The following is a 23,755-nucleotide window of genomic DNA, read 5'->3' as shown; positions in this document are numbered from 1 at the left end:
CGGGGGTGGCAGTGGGTTAGGATCCCCCTGGGGGGTCCCGGGGGGCGGCGGCCCCCCCGGGGGAGGCCGGAAGATTTTGGTAATAGATTGTTATCCTGAAGGATTTATTTGATAGTACAAGGTGTTTATGAGATATAATGGTACTAAAGGCGGGCGATAAAAACTAGTTGACATTTGGCAGCCATTTTGGTGACCTTGGCCTTGACCCCGACTGCCCAATTTCGAACTCATTCAAGATTTTGGCCATATCTTGATACCCTGAAGGTTTCATGTTGATAGCTCAAACCGTACATGAAGGCCATACCACGTTGAGTACACCGCTTCCCGTCCGATCAGCGAAGTTATGCAACGTTGGGTCTGGTTAGTACTTGGATGGGTGACCGCCTGGGAACACCAGATGCTGTTGGCACAACGTTCTCCCTACATGTCAAGTGGGGTTGGTGGAGAGTGCCCCTCCCCGTAAAACAATTAACTCTAAGCCCTTGGCCACCCCGTTTGGGATACATGGCGTCTGGCAATGAATGAATGAATGAATGAAACATTTGACAAAATGAAATGTAATTTTAAAAATGTAGGGGTTAAGATCAGGATGATCAAAAACATACGAGTAAGGAAATTAAGTTGCTGGTGAATGAAGTCTTGTAATAAAGTCTAAGGGTGAATTGCACTGATTATACCGATTTTATGCTACTATGGCCTACAAGCCACTCCCACTTTCTGTGGCTGAAAACAGCTGACTGGTCCATACAAAATGTTCGTATGGCTGCCCATATATTTGTATTAAATGAGTTGACAGGTCATAAATAGACCAGACTTTCTCTGCAATAATGTTGATTATTAGGATTATAATAATCCAAATTATTTCAAGGCATTAGCACATTAGAAAGGGTATAAAAATATAAAATAGATGCCACAAAAGGTCGAAGTCAAGGATGCATACTCGCTTTCGAGTGAAGCCTAATCACTATTTCTTTAATTGTGGCAAATGCAATGTAGGCACATACAATGACACCAAACATAAGGTACAATATTCAGTGAACTATAGTTTGTACGACAATATATATCTCAAATCACTGTATAACTCATATAATCTCTTATAATCGGAGTCCATGGGGAGGTAAAAGGAACAGCCACGGTGATGACGGTTTTCAAATGTAGATTTTTCTGCTGCTCATATGAATATCTTCGTAAGCAATGTATCGCGAAATTAAACAGGCACCTTCCCCTCCCTACTCACAACCCTGCTGGTCTCCGAAGTCCCTCTCTCTTTCTCCATAATGAGCAGGGGTGTACCACTGCAGCCCGGAACTGTGCATACACGCTCACTGTCGGTACTTCCACAGCCTTTCATTTAGGAAACCATTAATTATATGGCCATCATATTTTAAAATACAGTATACCTATTAAAAAAAACAGGCCTTTGTCATGAGTGTGAGGTCACTGTGGAAGGAAAGATTACGTTTGTTTTGCATGATAAATATAAACGTTGGCAGTTACTGATCTGCATAATGATAGGCTATTATAATAAGAATGTAATTTTTGTCATCACATACCTTTAAATATGAATTACAAACGGGGACAAGCAAAGCACTCGTAACTTTATTATTGGTGATTTCCGCAGGGCGGACTTGTTTTTTGACACTTGACAGCTGTAAGATGACATCAGCTGGCTGGAGGTAGGCCTACGTTTTAATTTCCTGCCGAGTGACTGCTTGTTCCCCTGAACATTTAATCTCCTCATGGACGGCTTAAATTAATACTGATTTTTATAAGTTATATAATGATTTGGGATATAACTAGACTTTACACACTGTACTTCACTGACTCTTGTACTCAGTGTTTGCTGTCATTTCTGTAGTAATTTATGTTTGATACAAAACGAAGGGATAGTAAATAGGTTTCATTCGAAAACGAACTGTATCCTAGCTTTCGACACTTTATGAAACATATTTACCTTTTCTAGCATCCTCTTTGAAATGCTGATTCCTTCATATTATTTCCATCTATATCTTCTTGATTATTAACATTACTGAAGAAAACTACAGGCTGATTACGAACCAAGAGCACATTCAGTGTCATTACATGGATAGCCACTCGAATATGTTATATAAACCAATCACCAGCTTCCACAGCAAGCGGTCGTGGCCGGTAGACCCTAGAAGCGTAAAATCGATATAGTTTAAGAATCACTGGCTTGTACTGAATCTCCCTGCCATGTCTAGTTAAAGTCAGATCAACACTGTTTGAGGTATTGGTGTACATGGACGTACACTACAGCAACTTTGTCCTTGGCCTATGACTTTGGTCTTTGACAGTTCTCAAAAATTTACTCACTTCATTCTTGCCTTATCCCCAACTACTCCCCAGTGTGTGTTCAAAATTTGATATAAATTATATGATTTTACTAGATTATAATATTTAACTAAGTTTAGTCAAAATCTGATAAATTCAGTTTGGTATATTTTGTTCACACACACACACACACACACACACACACACACACACACACACACATAACACCCCCTCTCGGTATGCAAATTTTTAACATTCAAGGAGGTGATTGTCCCTACTCCTTCCAAAAGTTGATGCAACTTACGAATTTGTGTGGCCACATTTCGTTGTAGTGTGGTTTGAGGCGGTGGCTCAACCGGTAGAGAGGTGGCGTGCGGTCCTAACGGGCCCAGGTTCAAATCCCGGCTGGGGCAGGGAACAGTTTAAGGATTTGAATTTCATTAAATCAGGCTTTACTGATCTACCAGAAGACCCGCCGACATGTCGTAAAAATACCCCCGCTAATACCAATGCACCAGTCCTGTATGAGACAGCCCTAGCATGTATTCAATATGGACGGTGGGTGTTAGCGCCGAAGTGGTGACATGTAGAGGTGTATGGTATGTAGGAGGACTGATGGGCCTTGATAGCAGGCTATGAAGCCTATGCCCAGAGTCGGACACATAAAAAAAAAAAAATGAAAACTTGACCACTTTCCCATCTACTGACCCAGAAAATAAACATGTGTGTTGAGGAATTTTCTCTAGGAAAATTGTATCAGGTTAAAAGTTCACTGGTGAAGATGGTGGAACTGCAACAAACTGAAAGACAATATAAGGGGGAAAAACGAAAGAAACTGAGAAAATTCAATATGGAGACCATACCTGTGTGTGTTAGAGCATAAGAAGTTAAGAAAGTGGTGGGAGTAGAGTGTCATACAGCTTAAAATATTTACACCTGTATCCGTTTTGTGCAGCATTTAAACACTGCGTTAATATAACAGGTATATAATAAATGATTCCTAATTCCTGTGTTGCTAAAACACACAGGAAGTAAACATTAGTGAATAATGGGAATTCAGAGATAAAATACTTCTTTTGGTTTTCCTAGTCATATTATGTTAGAAATATAGGACAACGATCATATATACCCTTTTGAGTTGGAGAACTCACTTTGCAATCCGTTCTACTCAGCAGTTTTAGACTTTATTTTTCACACTAAGGGCTTGAGATGTACATTTCGGCCAGCATAGATCTGAGCCTCAGTTAACTTCTTGACTACAAGAGGACACTCAGACGCTGAGTAAATCGTCTGGAGGCAGCAAGAATAAAACACAACAGATGTCATCATTGTGAATGTTTATTTGGATATTTAGTTCACTCATAAACTTGAGAGAATCTGATGTCCACTGTTTGAGTAAATATTAAAAGTATTCTACCTATCGACCACGGAGATCATCAAGGCAGACAATCAACGTTATTAGTCCCAATCATCCCGCAGAACGTGGCCCACAACAACTGGACAGAAAAACAGGTAGGCTAGGACGCGATGTGCCCTTCCTCAGTGACAGTTTTGGCTCTATTGACCCCTCTCCCTCATTCTTCCCCCCTGCCTCTCTGTCCATCCTACCATTTCCTCTCCGTATCCTGTCCAGCGTTCCCTGTAGCAACTTCATCTCCAGGAATCTCTACCATTCTCCCCACCACTCCTGTCCGCCACTCTTCATCTCTACCATTCTCCCCACCACTCCTGTCCGCCACTCTTCATCATTCCCTCCACTACTCCTCTCCATCTCTTTCACCATCACTCATCTCCACCACTTTGCCTACCACCCCACCACCATTCCGTCTACCAACCTTCCACTACATTTTTCCACTCCATCCCTCATTCACCCCTCTCCACCGCCTCTATCTGGGACTTTAACTCCATTTCTCCAGTACTCTCTTCGCCAGTTTTCCTCTTTTTCTCTCAATCACCCTCTCCAATTCTCCAGTAAACACTCCACCAGTTTTCCTCTTTCTCTCCACCAATCTTGTCCGGCACTCTTCCCGCTTCCCCTAAAGCTCAAGTCCCTAAACTTGTGTGTCTTCAACTATACCCTTTTCAACACTCCCCCTTTAAGCATTATCTCCCCATTCTACAACGCTAACCACGGTCTCTTTTTGCACTCTCTCTACCACCCTTCCAACACACAGCCTAACTCATGTCCTCAAACGATTCTTTTTCACACATTCACACATCCCACCTCACTTTCCCATACTCAGTACCTCACCTCTCGCAATCCAACACTTTCTATACTGGACACCTCTCCTCTCCCACCAGTCCCACTTTCACTTCCCATACGCAATTACCACTTTCAGTTATCGCCCCTCTAGATCATTCATTCATCTACCCTTCCCCCAACAACATTCGTCTATCTACCTTTCGCGCTCCAACGCTGATCTTTTTACCCCTCACTCTCCAAAAGTCTCTCATCTACCTTTCCTGTTTAGCACCCAGTGATTTATCCTTACTTATCCGATACTTATGTTTTTAAACAAGGAAGAAAGAACCAAAGGTTAAAAGCGCACAATGTTACCAACAAAAGGGAGTCAGATTTAAAGGTCTATACATTTCGAGAATTGTGGGCATATCCATTCATATCGAGATGTCTTGTCACATTGCATTAAAAAAATGGAAGTCACAGGCAGAAGGATATGAATAACTAAGAGTATATGTTAACCCTTTTATTTGGGCGCTGGACAGAAAAAAAGAAAGAAAAAGTGTGCCGCCAAATGGGTGCTACGAGCACAACGTAATGGAGGACGGTTGCAAACAGAGAATTCAGAAATGCAGTGACCTCTGAAATACCTGTAGTAAAAAGATGAAGATACATCAGTGAGAAGTAAGGAGATGATGAGACGAAAATTTTTTGGCTCGACCCTGTATAGAGGAGTTGTATAAGAGGAGGCCTTCCCTCGCGCCCCAAAACAAGCCATTTATGTTCCACACAGGAACGAGTAAGACTTCCATACATATTCAACAGTTATGCAAAAGAAAAGAAAGCACGCACGAATCCTGGTTAGTACGCATGATATCTTGGAATTGAATTTTCCAAGAGAAGTACCGGTACTTTGATTTTTCCAGTTACTTTTCTTTGTTCTCTCCAACATTAACCCTTCCTTTCCCTCTCCAACACTCATTTTTTCCTTTCCCTTTCCGGCAGCATTGTCTCCCTGTCTTCCCTATTGAGCACTCTCCCCTCCCTCCCCTCTCCATCTCTCTCCCCCGACCCTCTTTTGCCAATGTCTAGTATCCCATCCTTTCCTCTCCAGCACTCTCTGGCACCCTTCTCTCAAACGCTGTCTCATTTTTTACTCCCCATCACTCCGTATTTAACCCTCATCAGTACTCCCCCTCTCTTCCCTGTTCAACATTCTCCCCCTCCTTTCCATTTCGAACATTCTCCCTCATCTTCCTTTCCAATACACTGTCTCATTCTTCCTTCTCCAACATTCTTGCACGCTTCTCTCCAACACTGTCATTCTTCCCTCTTTAACACCTTTAACACTGTCTAACTTTTCCCTCTCCAACACTGTCTCCCACAAATCCCTCTCCAACAGTCTCCCAACCTTCCTTCTCTAAATGTGTTCAATCCTTTTCTCCCTAACACTAACACACTTCCTTCTCCTCTCCTCTCCTCCTCTCCATCAACCTCCCAATCATCTTCCCTCAGCAGCAGACTCCCACTGGGGACTTGGATGTTGTTGTTGTTGATTGACCCAGTCTGGCTCAGCAGACCCATCAACCGCAGGCTATAACCGCCACTACAAGGCCGTCCCTGGCAGTGAACTGATGTTCCCTTGCGGTTGGCAGCCCTTTGTGATAGCGAGGCGCAGGGAAATGTGGAGGTTTCTCGATGGACATCGCATTTGCGTCTCCATCTACTTAGCAGGGTACCATAGAAGGCTCCACATCACCCCGTTTTCTGGCTCTATGGTGACCACCCAACGTTGTAAATTAATTCTTAGGTTACAGGAACTATTAGGCTTGTCACTCAGTTTAGAACCACCTGAAGTGTAAAGTAATAAATAAAACAGGAAAGGAAGTGAGAGGTAAGAGAGAATGGCAGACACGGAAATAGAATGATAAATGTAAGGAAGTAGGCAGCACTACATTAGGTGAATGGATGATCGTCACCACCACCAACCACAAAGGACTTGGATGTAATCTGACTAATGCGGGTTATGTTCTCAGAGAAACTGACACTTGAGAAATGTAGACTATTTCCCGCAATGAGCCTCCTGCAGTCGATAGACAAAACAAAGAAAATAATAAGCCTTCTTCCATTGTTTTCTAGCCTGTTCATTACTGCATCACTCCTCCACTTCCCTCCATTATGCTTTCCCTCAACAACCCTTTGCGTTCCCACTCTCTCACCACTCTTTCTTGTTCTCCAGCAATCTCTGCCCACTTTTTCACATATCTTTGTCATTCTCTTCTCCGATTTCTTTCCTCTTCACTACTTTCTCTCTCTCTCTCTCTCTCTCTCTCTCTCTCTCTGTTTACTATTCTCACTTTTCTTACCTCTCCACCCCCGTCATGCAGTCTAGTTTCTCTCGTCAGCATTTTTATTTTCTCTTCCCTTTCTAAACCACTCTTAGTTTCCTCTTTTTCATTCTTTCCTCTTCCCTTCACCTCCACAATAGTCTCCCCATCTCTCCACAATTGTCTATCCTCCTCTCAAATTGCCTATCGTCTTCTCCACTTCTTACACAATATTTTTACCTCCTTTTCCAACCCTTTCTTTCTGCCCCATCCCTCCGTCTTCATTAATCACTTTATTCCTCAGACATTTTGTTTTATTCTCCTGCATTCTAATCAGGCCACCTTCAGACACTAAAATTTTGGGTGCGAGAGATTTTCGTGGCTAGATGGGCAAAATATTAGCTCTGTTAATTTCTTTACTATTAGGGATCCTTCGTAAGTTAAGTAAAATAATCAAACACAGTCTTATCACTCACTTTTTCATTCTTTCTCTTCCTATGTTACATCTCTCTCTCTCTCTCTCTCTCTCTCTCTCTCTCTCTCTCTCTCTCTCTCTCTCTCTCTCTCTCTCTCTCTTCTTTTTTCCTTAAAATCTTTTTTCACTATCAATATGCAGCTGTAACCCTCCCAGTTGCCATTCTTCCCATGCTTTTTCTATACTCACATCCTTCTCCTTACCCATTCACATTTTTCAACTGTATTCTCGTTGACGGTGGAGTCTTCATACCAGTTACTCATAAGCTATTTATCTTCCTTCTCAGTGTTTCATATTGTCTTTTATTATATTTATTAATATTTATTATCAATATTCTTTCAGTTACAATCACCCAAGCAGTATTAGCTACCTCACTTCAACGACGTATATAAAATTGCCATATATTATTGTCACTTTTATTAATCCGGCTTAGGGAACTTACTGAACTAAACGGGTTAGATATTTTTCAACACATCCTTCATTTTGAAAGGTCTTTCCATATGTGATTTAAAACATCTGACGGTAGCCTGATGAACAAGATAAATATATAATCGTAGTCCAGGGGTTAAAGTGTATTAGGGAAAAGTCAGTCGCTGAAGAAGTATTGTTGTGAGGCTGCTAAGCAAATAAAAACATGGACTTTTGTTATTTTCAGTAAGAAAAATTACAAATAAAAACCCCGGGGGTCGGAAGAGGTTGCATCTACTAATCCTGACACGAGCTTAATTCCACAAAAGGGTAAACATTCAAGATAGTACAGAACTGTATCCCCTTACGTGTTCTTACAGGTTTGCACGCTTTCTACGTTCCATCAATGAAACGCACAGACTGTCCTCCTTACAAACACAGCAGCTACACCACAGTTTCTACATGCACTTGTCGCCCAACTCTCAAAAGTTCCACTTGTGCATGATGCGCTGGATACGGGTGTTTGTCTGACCTACTGATCATTTTTCCTTAATAATTCGCAAAATATGGCTTGACCAGGGCCGTTTCTTGCTATAGGCGAAGTATGCGGTTGCCTAGGGCCCCCGATGCCACTAGGGGGCCCCCCAAGCTGCCAATATTAGCTTTTTAAGAAATTAAAATATGTGTAAAGTGACTCGAGGTTGTGGTGCTTGGCTATTTCTTGGCTCTCTTGGCTTTTGTTCGCGCCTTTTCGTCTGGCATCCCTGGTCTAAGATAGGGGCCCCCAAACAGCATTCTGCCTAGGGCCCCCAAAAGGCTAGAAACAGCCCTGGGCTTGACAATGTAAAATAGATTTGCCCGCCAATACCGCGTGTATGCAAGCAGGCCCTATAGTACGTAAAGCATTGCAGATCTCTCTCAAACACTCTTACATCTCTCTCTCTCTCTCTCTCTCTCTCTCTCTCTCTCTCTCTATCTATCTATATATCTATCTATCTATCTATCTATCTCTCTCTCTCTCTCTCTCCATCGTTTTACTTTCTTACTTCTTACCTCTCCACCCCCTCATCCAGTCTAGTTTCTCTCTTCACCATTTTTATTTTCTCTTTCCTATATGGAGCAGATGGGAAGTTGTTGAATGCTGTGAAGAGTACGTTTGAGGGTGCTAAGGCTGCAGTGCGTGTGGACAGTGAACTGAGTGAATTTTTCTGCTTGAAGTTGGATTGAAACAGTGATGTGTCATGTCTCCATGGGGTTATAAGAGATACAAGGTAGATACAAGGTAGGGCATTGGATGTTGGTGCAGCCCTAATAAGAGAGGGCAGAGTTTGGAAACTCCCTGTACTGTTGTTTGCAGATGATACTGTGTTGTTAAGTGAAGACGAAGGGGAGCTGCAACCCTTGGTGGATGAGTTTGGGAGAGTGTGTAAGAAACGGAATATAAAGGTGAGTGTAGGGAATAGTAAAGTTATGGTCTCCGAGAGAAGTGAAGTCGGTGAATGTACAGTGAGGTTGGATGAGGAGGAAATGGAAAATGAGAGTGCGTGTAAGTACTTGGGCCGTGTTTAGCCTTAAGGCCGTTTGGGCATCCTGGCCATGGTGATCCAAACGGTCGAGAGCGGTCTGACAACCACACGAAAAAGTGCGCCCTTTCTAAACCACTCTTAGTTTCCCTTGTATAATTCTTTCCTCTTCTCTTCATCTCCACAATAGTCTGCCCCTCTCTCCACTATTTTCCTTGTTCCTTTCAAATTGCCTATCGTGTTCTCCACTTCATACGCAATATTTTTACTTCCTTTTCCAACCCTTTCTTTCGTCCCCATCCCTCTGTCTTTATTAACCACTTTGATCCTAAGACATTTTGTTTTATTCTCTCGCATTCTAATCAGGTCACCTTCAGACACTAAAATTTTGGGTGCGAGAGATTTTGGTGGCTAGGTGGGCATAATATTACCTTTATTAACTTCTTTACTGTTGGGGATCCTTCGTAAGTTAAGTAAAATAGTCCAACACAGTCTTATAACACACTTTTTACGTTCATTCTTGCTATTCCTTACATTCTCTCTCTCTCTCTCTCTCTCTCTCTCTCTCTTTCTCTCTCTCTCTCTCCCCTTTTTTCCTTTATATTTTTTACACTATCAATATACAGCTGCAACCCTCCCAGTTGCCATTCTTCCCATGTTTTTTATACACACATTCTTCTATTCACTATTCACACTTTTGAACCGTATTCTCGTTAGCAATGAAGTCTTCATACCACTTAGGCACAAGCTATTTACCTTCTTTCATAGACACTCATATAGTCTTTCACTATATTTATTATTTATTATCAATATTCTTTTCATTCCAATTACACAAGCAATGATAGCTACCTCACTTCAACGAGGAATATAGAGTTTTATTATTATCACTTTCATTCATCCGGCTTAGGGATCTTATCGAACACAACGGGTTAGATATTTTTCAACAAATCCTTCATACTGAAAAGGTCTTTCCACACGTGATTTAAAACATCTGACGGTAATCTAATCAACATGATAAATATATAACTGTAGTCCAGGGGTTAAAGTTGTATTAGAGAAAAATCAGTCGGTGAAGAAGTGTTATTGCCAGGGCTGCCAAGCAAATAAAAACATGGATCTTTGTTATTCTCCGATGTAAGATTTCAAGCAAAAACTCCGAGGGTCCGGTTGGAAGAGGCAGTTTCTACATGCACGTGTCGCCCTGCTCTCAAAAGCCTGACATGGCTACACTTGTGAGTGATGCACTGGATAAGGATGTTTGTCTGACCTATTGATCATTTTTCCGTCATAACTCGCAAAACATGACCTGACAATGTAAAACAGAGTCGCCTGCCATTACAGCGTGTATGCAAGCCGGCCATATAATACATAAATTAAGCACTGAGGATATCTCGCACACTCTTACATCCCTCATCTCTCTCTCTCTCTCTCTCTCTCTCTCTCTCTCTCTCTCTCTCTCTCTCTCTCTCTCAATTCATTATATGGCTACTTTCAGCTTTGTCTCATTTCGGTCTTTTCTAACCGCAATTTTCCGTTCGTCATCGGTAACCTCATTTCCCAACCACCGATTTCTACCATTTTCTTCTGCTTTCTCTTTCTTCCTCGTCCTTCGTATACTGTACTTTATATTCATATCACGGGCACTCGCAAGCATGGTATTAATTATTTGTTGATGTCGAAGGTTTTCCTTTATACGTAGTAATTATACACATTACATTTCATATTCCCGTCACCCATTCATATGGAATATTAAGTTTCATCCTGCGTACGTCACCCTCGCCGTAATTGGTCATATCCTTCGCTTGTGTCAGCATGGATTGTCATTAATAATAGCGGCGTGGTCGGTAAACTGGTGGCGGACGCGGTCAAGGCTAGCGGCTTAGAAGGCGGTTCTGACCACTTCAGTGGCTAATACTGGGCGTATGATATCCAAAAATTTTAACCTGCAGCCTGAAACAACAGACATATGAGAGCGAAGTCTCGATACATTGTTGTTGTTGTTCTTATTGTTCTAATTTTATCAATGTTGTTGTTGCTGCTGCTTATGGTAGTAATGATGCTATTGCTGATTTTTTTTTTTTTTTACAAACATTGCTGTTGCCACACAAAGACCAGCCAACCAAAAACGTCCATTTTCATACAGTGTCATACTCTGGCCCAACTTCACACACCACCATTTCCGTTTGTCTTTCCCGTTCCTTTTCAATCACCCTGAGCTTTTTTACTTCCCCAGCACCCAACTCTTACAAAACATTAGTTTCCACCGCAAATGCCACAACTAATACGCAACCATCCACAGTCATCTTAGCTTCATCCACCCACACCTTGCGATCCATCCACCCATGTTTTTTATAACTTCAGTTTTCCCTTGCAAACAGAGAATATACTTCTCCCGGCATGCTCGAACACCCACCACCACATATCACTTACCCCTATATACTCACCCCAGCAATTTTTGCTCTTATGTGATGAACATAATGAAAAAGAATGCCTCGATTTATTGACTCTCAGAGACCCACCACCATCCTTACCAACCTGTATCCAACTTTTAACGGTATATCTCAACTATTGTACATCTTTATAGGCATGACATAACACTATATGTCAAAACCTCATGAAAATCCTAGCCCATTCCTCCCTTTCTTAATGTGAAGAGATTTTATATGCATTTACTTCCAACGAACCTAAAACTGTCATATTCATTTGATACACTTCCTTCGTCATGACCTGTACCCACTGCGATCCTAATTCATCCTGCCCACTTGTCTCCTGTCATGCCACCCAGCCGAGAAAGATCTTAATATTAAATATATAAAAGGACTGCATAAGTTGGGATAATTTTTTGGTACACGCACAGATTAGCATAACCTGAATCACTCTTTAAGGACCTAAGTAGACTTAATGAACATGAAGTGACCTGAAAGGTGCAAAGTGTCGAAAACAACAAAAACTTTAAAAAATCTGTATTGAATCAACGGCGAACTGAAAGTAACTTGACCTAAACTGATCCTGCTAGTCCTGACTGGATATGAGGGCAGTGAATGGACCTACAGTAGGTGGACCTCAATGGCCTAAAGTTGACCTAATTGAACCTGAGCTCATATGGACAACCTGACTGGCCATACTTCGACTTAAGAATATCTAGGCTAACTGGACTTCACTGGACCTGAACTGACATGAATGGAAGCTAATGTCTTCGTTAACTTAAAAAAAACTGAAATGAACTGACTGCATCTAATTAAGAATATAATGAGAAGATTGACGATAAGCTCATTTGAGTGGACGTGGCTAGACCTGATATTGATCTGATAGAGGTTGACTAGATGTGATGGATGTCAGTAACACTAGGTGGACCTGAATAACCCAGAGCAGATCCAATTTGATTGAAATGAGCCTCAGTACTTGTGAATGGACTTAATGATGTGGCTGACTCTAACCAGATTTGTCTGGATCTTATCTGTACCTGATATGAACCGAAAAACCCTGAGTTGGCCTGAATGGCATGTCAGACGGACTGTGTGCGATGAGTGTAATTCGGTTATAGATGGAACAAAGCTGCCCTACTGGACGGACCTAAGCAGTTTGATTTTGAATGCATGTGAACGACTGACTGTGCAAATTGAATGAATGGAACTACCTGAACCGGAAAATGTACCTGTACAAGAATGGTCCTGAACAGAGCTAACCTAACTCAGGATGTGAATCTCTTGAATTATTCTAAATGACCTGACTGGGCCTAATTAGACCCGAATAACTTTTATCCATAGAAGAAACAACCAAAGATTAACAGTACGCAGAGTTGACTTTTTCGTGGGAAATAGGAGAGAAAATCAAAATCATGATCCATTCACTCGAAATATCTGGATTTATTACATTTAAAAAGACTGGGGTCATAAGGAGAGGGAAAAGCAGAGGAAGAAAGTGCAAGAGCTTGTCTTTTGCACACACAAATGATTTAAACGCCTAATTCTTGCAATGGAAAGTCGGACAGAAAATGGGTGAAAGTGTGAAGACAAATAGGTGCTACGGGCCTGCTGTAATGGAGGAGGGATGCAAGCAAACAGTTATGAAGAACAGCTGTGGTTATTAAAAGGCGATAGTAGTGAGATAAAGATGTAACACTGGGGCGAAGAGAGAGGTTGAAGAAAATCGTTGAGAGATGGAGAGCTTTATTTCCACCCATTTAAAACAGTTGTGAGTTGGGAGTCCCCCTTCCCCCCATCATGGAGTTTGTTTTCCACACACATAGGAGAATAGAACAATTGAACACTATCAACAGATATGCAAGGACATAAAAAAAATATCGGCTTAGCACACCTAATTTCGTGGAAGCTGATTTTTTCCATGGAAGCAAAATGATGTTAACTGAGAGAAAGAAAGATATTAAGAGATAATAAAGGAAAGATCTTTATACTGCTCATTATTAGGGAACACTGCTGTGGAAGTTACTGGTTGAGATTTGTAAAAGTTCAATTTTCGAGCAGTGAAAACAAGGTTTCTTGAATCTCAATCGGATATGATAGTCAGCTCAGAATTAGGCGTTCGATAGCCTCATACCTCGATTACTAAAGCCATTGCTGTGATGGATGCTAAAAATATCAGATGTAAAAGTGAAGGTTGGAGTCATCAGTATACAGTACGAGCAAATAATGTTTTATGTGCAAATCAAAAGACCATTAACGATTAGAAGGTGGAAGGGAGAGCTCTTGACATGAAAGAACTGTGAGGAACACCACTACGGTACTGATAGCTTTAGAAGGGGAACAAAGATCGTCTCCAACAGCAGCTACACAACGATCAGAGGGGACGCCTGAAACAAAGGCACAGACAGAAGTATAAAAACTGTAAGTGAGCAATTGGGAAATTGAGGATTTGTGTCAGGCACAATTGAAAACCTTTGAGATGTCAAATGCGATGACAATGGTTTCACCGGTCCCAAAAGGACGATGACCCAGAATCAGAAACGAAGATGAGAAGATCGACAGTGGAGCATCCCTACTGGAACCCACATTGGCTGCTGGAATGAAGGCTATGAGAGGAAAGATGCTTCAGTGTCTTCCTATCAACGTGCAGCTCATGTTCCTTCCTTGTTAGTATTCACTTTCATTTTGCTGCCCTCTTGTTGTCCTGGTGCCTACTGTGCCACCATGAGTGGTGTAGGAGGAGCAAGACATGAGGCACAATTAGATATCCCTAACTAATAAGCTGCATTTCAGCTACCACCCCACCTAATGCTGAAGTATCTTACCCAACACCATATCTACTAGGTGGTTGGTAAGATACATCCTTGTTAAGGCGGAAACCGAGCTCCACTGTCCTCCTTGCTCACTAGTCACAGCAAGTGTGTATGCAAGAATGCGAGTGATGCTGTTACCCCCTTCAGGTTTTTTTTTTTCTGGCGGCCATGTCTGGTTGTGCTTCTCTAACAGTTAGTTTCCTGGTTAATGGGTCAAATGGCTCTCGTCGAGAGGGGGACGACCAAATTGCCACAGAACAATACCACCTAAGTTGCCACTTTCTCGGAGGCTGTGATGCAGTCACGAGACAGAGAGGGTAATATGCAACATGCACCCTCCAGGCTAATACTGTGAGAGGAATCAGCCTGAATTCCACCCTCTTATTCTTTGCTAACAACATCGAGGAGAGTGATAGGGACATCATCAATTTGTCCAATAAAAATCTGTTTCACACTGGGAAACAAGTGTGGCGTATCAGTTGCAACATTCGTCAGTCTGTTGCCAGACCCACTGGGACTAGGACCTTCCTTCTATGACGATCCTGTGTATGGGTAGGCTGGGAAGACAAACGTTGCAATGACTGTGGAGAGGATCCATCTCAGTATCCACTGCCTAGATGGGAGAAGCTGATGAAAGTCTTCACTTCTGTAGCACAACAACTCATGGGCAAGGCTTGATACCTGCATTAAGTCATACCAGATGGGATTTGCAATTGCAACTAGGAGTACTGAAATGGTGGCAGACATCCTATTCTTTCTATCCACGAGGCATGACAAGAAGGACAGAACAAGGAACTCTGTCACAAGAGGATCTCCTACTTCCTCCGAGAAATGGATGAAGGAGTTTCAGCAGAGATGGTATTGCTCCATGGAGGGGACCCATAGTGAATGTACCGTTAAAATATATATATATATATATATATATATATATATATATATATATATATATATATATATATATATATAAAGATAAACACTAACGTAACAGGAATATCTTTAATAAATTGGTGACGTTTCGACAACTCGTTTGTCATTTTCAAACCTATAGAAAATACAATAAAACCAAAGTAAACGCCATGTCTATGATAAAAATACGAAAACTAAAGTAAAAAAACAAAGTAAAACCATGTCTAATAAAATACAAGTGAAGAATTATATGATAAGATGAAATGAATTATACATAGCTAACGTTGGTGGGATGCTACTAAGTACAAGGAAAATTTAAACAGAAATACATGTAATAAGACAATACATAAGTCAAACCTAGTAAAACAGAGAAGGGGCGTGGAGCAGTCATGTGTGCCCAGTGTGGGCTGTAGGTGGTGGTGAGTGATTCAGCCAGGAGGCGTGTTACCTCGTCACGCGTGGACAACAGAAAAATCAGATTCGCCTTATGGGATGGCCTAAGGCTCACAGCAATTTCGGATGGCAGAGAAGGTGGCTTAGCCATAGTAGAACCGGTTCTATATGACCGTCCCCGATGTTCTGCAATTCTTACTCGTAATTGCCTCTTTGTCTGTCCAATATAAGACGTGCATTACAGCGACTACAGTTATAATTATAGACAACAGAGGATTGCAGAGCGTCAGGGATTCGGTCTTTATGTTTGAACCATTGTCCAATGGTGTTGCTGGGTTTGAAAATTGTTCGAAGACATACTTGAGGGTAAAATTCCCTAACTAAACTCGATATATTATTACGTATGGAAAAACTTTTTGGACCTAAAAATGGCAAGATACAATATACAGGTGATTTGTTTGCTGTGAGTTTAGGGGTAGGTGGGTTACGGATCTTATTAAGTTGTCTTCCCATATGGGTTTGTGTGAAAGACATTGGGAAACCATTAGAGAACAATGTTTTCGTAAGAAAACTCAATTCCTACTGACCAGAGCTTATAATATTTGTTCATCTTATTCTGCTTTACACTCGGAATTGAGTTTTCTTACGAAAACATTGTTCTCTAATGGTTTCCCAATGTCTTTCACACAAACCCATATGGGAAGACAACTTAATAAGATCCGTAACCCACCTACCCCTAAACTCACAGCAAACAAATCACCTGTATATTGTATCTTGCCATTTTTAGGTCCAAAAAGTTTTTCCATACGTAATAATATATCGAGTTTAGTTAGGGAATTTTACCCTCAAGTATGTCTTCGAACAATTTTCAAACCCAGCAACACCATTGGACAATGGTTCAAACATAAAGACCGAATCCCTGACGCTCTGCAATCCTCTGTTGTCTATAATTATAACTGTAGTCGCTGTAATGCGTCTTATATTGGACAGACAAAGAGGCAATTACGAGTAAGAATTGCAGAACATCGGGGACGGTCATATAGAACCGGTCTACCTATGGCTAAGCCACCTTTCTCTGCCATCCGAAATTGCTGTGAAGCCTTAGGCCATCCCATAAGCGAATCTGATTTTTCTGTTGTCCACGCTTGTCGTGACGAGGTAACACGCCTCCTGGCTGAATCACTCCTCACTCACCACCTACAGCCCACACTGGGCACACATGACTGCTCCTTTCTTCTGTTTTTAAGGTTTGACTTATGTATTGTCTTATTACATGTATTTCTGTTTAAATTTTCCTTGTACTTAGTAGCATCCCACCAACGTTAGCTATGTATAATTCATTTCCTCATCTTATCATAATAATTCTTCACTTGTATTTTATTAGACATGGTTTTTTACTTTGTTTTTTTTTACTTTAGTTTTCGTATTTTTATCATAGACATGGTGTTTACTTTGGTTTTATTGTATTTTCTATAGGTTTGAAAATGACAAACGAGTTGTCGAAACGTCACCAATTTATTAAAGATGTTCCTGATTACGTTGGTGTTTATCTTCATATTGAGACTACGCTTCCCCCATGGTGAATCTATTGCATCTGTATATATATATATATATATATATATATATATATATATATATATATATATATATATATATATATATATATATAAGAAAAAAAGTTATAGAAGTTGAGGAAGCTATGGTAGTGGCAGTGATGATGATGATGATAAGAGTTATATTGATAGTGATGACGATGATGAAAAGCATTAACACTGAAGAATGAACAGTAATAATATTTCACCACTACCATACTGGAAATTATAAGACTGGTACAAATAGTGATGAAATAGAGATGAATTCAGATTTGCATAAGTTTGTATAGTCTGCTCATCAAGTAGGATTAACACCAATATAGTTAAATTACAACCCTGACGAGGGCGACAAAATAACGTAGCAAATGGTGGTAATTTGTCACAGTAACCCATCCTTTTTACCTGTTTTCTCTGTACCCCCGAGAAAAGTACCGTGTGACGTCACAAAGATGCTCGGGGGAGGCAAAACGATCAAACCTGTTCTCAGAAGACCTTGCTTCAACCCAGGCTCCAGCCCACCAAACCTAATCGCCTTAGACTCCCACACCCATTGCAGCAACAATAACGCCACCCCGACTCCTCCCTATCCACCCCAGGGTGCTGGTGGGAAAAGGTGAAAGTAGGGACCCGATGATGAAGCATGCGAGACAGAGTGTAAGGGAGAAGAGAGGGAGGGGAAGGGCAGATTTAAGGCGATGAAACAGGAAGGAAAAAGGGGTACAGGCAAACAAGGGAGAACAAAGGCAGGGACTAGTAAAACCCAAGGGAGAGTCAGACTATATTAATTCCACTGGTCATGCAGGTGACTCAGGATGCTAATCCCCTCAGTTTCGAAACTTGGCGAGTCTACAAAGGGAAAAGCTGGCGTCAGTGTGAGCATTTGCTCCCACAGTTAATGTAGGGTTCACATGTTACCAGTCAAACAAAGGGTTGAAACAAAATCATGTCACGAAAGACCATGCAAGGCATACTATGAACCAGACAAAAGACAGGTAAAAAAATATGACAGCACCAAGTTGAACACTGACAAGTTGCTACGGACCTCGTGACACTGGCAGAATTAATACCAGCAGCCTGGTTATGTGGGACCTTGAGGGCAGGGAATAAGAAAGAGTAAAAGTAAAGGGAGTTTATGCATTTATCAGTCAGTTTTTTTCACTGATATTTTTATTTGTGGGAATTAATATCTGCGAATTAGAGGTGACTTCTCTGTTACATGCTGTTGCGTATTGAAAGAGCAACCACCACAGTTTTGGAGCACTAAATTCTCCCACCTTTTCATAAAATACATTGATTGGAGAAGCACAACAGAGACAAATGACTGACAGGGTAAGTAGGCTTATTATTTGTAAGAAACAGATATGCTGGAACCCTCTGGAAGGCGTACGAGCACGGTGCCGTACAAGCTGCTCCATCTCATTTAACACAGAAAGGATGCAGGTTTGTTCATCTGGTGGATCAGTGAATGGAAACGAGATCCGAAGGTTGTGATGAATATTGAAAAAATCTAACCCTGAGATTTTCTTAAAAAGGCAAAAAATAGAAAGACTTCTTTCCACTCTAGAGGTAACAGTCAAAGTCAGTAGAATTTGAAGAAAACCTATTCATTTTTGAATTTTCTTAAGCTAACGTAAAATGCCTTGATAGTGCCAGATATTATGTGATCGACTTAAATGGACATGAATAAATTAGAATGGACTTAATTAGTTCGCAAAGGACCTAATTAGGCTTCGATGAACCTGACTTGGCCTGCTGAGGCAGGTTGACGTGAAATCTCTGAATAAATTTTAAATGACTTGAAAGAACCTGTTGGGGGATAAATCATCCTTAATCAGCCTTAATGAATCTGCACTAAGCTACTGAAAGTGAACTGACAAACTGAAGCATGGCTGCCGTTACTGAGAATAAGTATGTTTGATAGAGCCTAAAAACAATATATGCCTGCGATGACATACGAACTAATGCACTACTTTGTCCCTAGCTAGTTCTTGCAGGATTAAAAGTGATCATTTCGACTTATGTTTTTCTAACGGTTGTGCCGGCTGATGGTTGTGTGGGTTAGGCTATGGACAGATAACAGTGTATTTAATTATAAGTCAGTGATTATTATTTATGAGAAAACATACACGACAACCAGTAAACTTTGTAGCTCTGAAAGTTAGTGTGATTCTGTACAAAGAGTGAAAGAAATGCAGCAGGGACGAAAATGAAATGCGTATGACATATTTTTTCCTCTTGAAAATATGACTATCATTAAGCACTTTCCAACGCAAATGTTTTTTTTTTCTATTTTGTTCTTGTTGCCGCGCCATAGTGTTTTATTCAGCGTAGGAGGAATAGCCTTAAAATTAAAGAGTTAATGATGCATATGAATTGAACGCCTTCAGCGAAAAATGTCTTAACTGGAAAAAAAAAAAAAAAATTGCAAGGCAAAATTTCATCATATTGAAGGGAAAACTAACGTTTGTTATAGTAAAACGACAGTAAATGAACCTCTTGCTGTATTTTTTTTCAATCCGGTACTCACTTTTTCCGTAATTTTCTCACCAAATACCATTTTCAGCTCATCACTCCAACAACGTAGTTTATAATTTAATCTCTCTCTCTCTCTCTCTCTCTCTCTCTCTCTCTCTCTCTCTCTCTCTCTCTCTCTCTCTACTTCGTTGAAAGTTATTGAAAGTTCTACAATGTATATTATCTTCAGCATATATTCTTTACACCCCAGGAGTGCCTTAGTCTTCTCTGGTAGGTTATGTATAACTTCGCAGTAGTTTGTTCCTTCCATTTCCTTTCTTGCTAGATCATGATTTCGGGTCCCTTAACCCTTCTTCAGTAGCCTTGGTAGATAGATGCTTCTTCCTCCGTGACTGAGGTAAGAATGCGCTGAGCAGGGTGAAGTGGGAGCTGTTTAATCCGTGTAATGGATCGGATACCTGTGTGTACTCGATCCTGATTGTTTGTTATAACTGTGGTGTGGCCCGCATTAAGCTTGTGAGGGCTCCTGGATCTTCCGCTTGTATACTGAGTTTGTTGTTTAGTTCTTAGTTCTTATATATATATATATATATATATATATATATATATATATATATATATATATATATATATATATATATATATATATATATATATATATATATATATTAAAACAGTGTATTATGTGTCTGCCTGTGCGCTCGTTCATTTCTTTCACGAGAACGGTTATAGATGTAGACTTAATTCCTTTTTCATTTGGTCGACATGAGTTCAAGGTGTGTCAGAAAAACACTTTGCAAAAACTGTGGCGATCGAACACGATGCGACGGCGTGGAACTGTCGGAAATCGCCACGCACAAAAATATGCGAAAAAGAAACTTCGACTTTTTTGACAGAATTGGACATTGTGGGCTCATTAAAGGAATGAACACAAAGATAATGATAGTGGTAAACATCTTGTGATGCAAAGGGTGGTTTGTTAGTTCCGAAAAATTTTGCGGGTAAACACTAGTATCTATCTATCTATCTATCTATCGATAGATAGATAGATATAGATATAGATATAGACAGATAGATAGTTAGATAGATAGATAGATTTATATATATATATATATATATATATATATATATATATATATATATCCAGGTATATGGAGAGAGAGAGAGAGAGAGAGAGAGAGAGAGAGAGAGAGAGATATACAGATATATACTGCAGATATAGATACCCTACCGTCTCATTTGCCTCTAAAACATAATACCTGCCATCTGTCTACTACTTTCTAGTCCTCAGTGAATCTCCTTACTTCACTATGTCTTACGACATCCCATCTGACAGTGGATAGTTCTTCAAGCAATACTGCTGGAATGTTTTTGTTCTCATAGTATTTTCACTGTAATTGGCGATGTTCATTTACCTATAGTGGCCTAATCTTTTAACCCGCAGATTCTAAGCACCCCCTGCTCCAGATATATATATATATATATATATATATATATATATATATATATATATATATATATATATATATATATATATCATCATCATCCTCAGCCGATGAGGTCCACTGCAGGACCGGGCTGTCCCTACTGAAGCAGGGACGATACAGCCAATGTATCTCTACCTAGTGGCTTAGGCTGTCTGATAGAGACTGTATGTAGGGCGAGAAGTGCTTGTGAGTGTGATTGTAGGGTTGTAGTGGCTTTGCATGAGTGTGTAGTCTGTGAACCAAGTGTAATTGGCCCGCCTTAATCTGATTGGGTGCAAGCATACTAGTATGCGATATTGGTTCAACCACAGCACCCCTTGCGTTCGCCAGTGTAGCAAGTGGGTTGGTGAACGCTTCCCAAAGTTTTCACAACTCTGGCGGGAGGCGAACCAGCGCTCACCAGAGTGCTAAACGCACACTCTACCACTGTACCATGGAGGCTCCTTATATATATATATATATATATATATATATATATATATATAGAGAGAGAGAGAGAGAGAGAGAGAGAGAGAGAGAGAGGTGCTACATTCAAAATATTTCCTGGCAAAATTGTGCCGCGAGAACAATTAGATTTACCTTCACACCCGACACACAACAGTTTTTTCTACTACCAAATTGTTGTTGTTAGAGATGCAGTGGAATGCGTCAAGATTTGCCCTTCTCTGGACGAAAGTAATGCCTGAGAGTTTTTTTTTCTGTTTAAACTAAAATTAATAATATTTTGATGTATTTTAATTCAGCTCTATGTTGGGAGCTGACGCGAAGTGAAGGTAGTGCAATCGTCTCGTGTTCTGCATCTACCTTGAGTTTAATACTGATAATCCAGTTCGTGGCAGACGTACAACGAGCGTGATGGTAGTATGCCTTGTTATATTGGCATCATATACTCGTTCCCTGCTGGTTGTACCAGCGACATTGCGCAGACTCTGACATACAAAAACATAACCAGTCAAACACCTCCTCCCCCATTTGAACTTGGCTGGCAGAATTGGAAAGGCTTAATTTCAGCTGCCACTTTCTCTTCGAAAAGACGGTCTAGTTTTAAAAAGTACTTCATATGGACTCTGACAGTTCCAGTTAAAAAACGCTGACATTTACACTTATTAAATGTTATATAGCATTCCCTCCGCACGTTACCAAAAAGAGAAGATGTTAGTTCTTCTCCTTTGACATTTTTATTACACCCAATCCATTTGATTCGACAATACCCTTTTACCTCGTTTTCTGAATAGTAAGTGCTATTTAATATCTCCCAGTGGTAATCTCAAGGGATATAACCAGATTTTTAACCGTGGAAGGCCAGAAGCAACGACAATGTTTGGATAAACCTATATATTCGGGGGTTTAAGCGAGAGTGATCTTGATTTTTTTTAAGACAATTTCATTTCTCTTCAATGTAGCTCATGGAAACTAAAAATAATAGTGTACTTGAACAGGCATATTACCCTTAAATGTTATATTTGTTGTTATGTGTGTGTGGCCATTGTTAGTTCTTATATCTGTAAACGATTTATCTGTTCATCCCTTTATTATCGTTCTTTGATTGAGGGTTGGCTTGCATGTTTGCGTACTTTTTAGTAAACAAATATGTTTGTTGAGGCAAAAAGCAAAACTTGTCACAAAGTAAAGTGCAATTGCTACAGGAAAGTTGAACTTCTGCTTCATTACTGTCACTCGATTTCAGAGCTCAAGTTCTCTACTGTGTTTGTAAGTACATAGTTCGTAACCGATCTTCTGTTGAAACAGATATTTGTTTCGAAAGTGACACTCAGAATTTTCCCTTCCTTATGCTGTCCAAGTAGCCTAATCATGAGAGATGTTTGTAGTGAAGGCAGTACACTCCATCAGAACAACTTATTCGTGTGTTGTCCCAGGTCAGATTTTCATGAATGCAATTTAAGATTTCAACTTCAGTCTATTCTGATTAGAACAGGAGCCTTATAAGTACATGACAAATTACGGGAGAGTATTTTTCAACGAGTCTTCTGTACATCATAAAAGAGTGCTTTATTGGCTATATTTGTGTTAGTGTCATACTCTGCTAATGCTTAAGCATGAACTGTCAGTTTGGATACATACCGGTGTGTCAGCATATGGAATGACATACTACCAGCACCCAATGCACAAGTCAACCAAAGCTGAATTCAAACAGCTGAGTCATTATACTTTTGGTTTAGCAAAAACTGAAAACTGTTTGGCGGTAGCCAATAAGAAATCGTAATACTTCTATGACGGATTGAGGTTATGTTTTTGTATTATGGTGACATGTGGAGGTGTATGGTATGTAGGAGGACTGCTGGGCCATGATAGCAGGCTGTGAAGCCTATGCCCAGAGTCGGACACATAAAAAAAAAAAAAAAAAAAAAAAAAAAAAAAGTACAGGGTTGGTTCTCAGGTTTTGTCGACCTGTGACCCACTTCGTGATTTTTTTTCCCCGGAACCCATGTATCATTACTGCT

The 23,755-nt window shown here is 40.4% G+C and overlaps 1 pseudogene; it reads left to right on the top strand.

Moving 5' to 3' along the window:
• The first annotated feature begins 290 nt into the window (after nucleotides 1–290).
• LOC145401467 (5S ribosomal RNA) lies at nucleotides 291–409 on the top strand (annotated as a pseudogene).
• Nucleotides 410–23,755: the final 23,346 nt, after the last annotated feature.

Source organism: Coenobita brevimanus, chromosome 55 (assembly GCF_032717465.1).
Source record: "Coenobita brevimanus isolate Jiangsu-jjx chromosome 55, ASM3271746v2, whole genome shotgun sequence".
NCBI classification, from domain to species: domain Eukaryota; kingdom Metazoa; phylum Arthropoda; class Malacostraca; order Decapoda; family Coenobitidae; genus Coenobita; species Coenobita brevimanus.
This window is presented reverse-complemented; position numbering and strand designations above follow the sequence as displayed.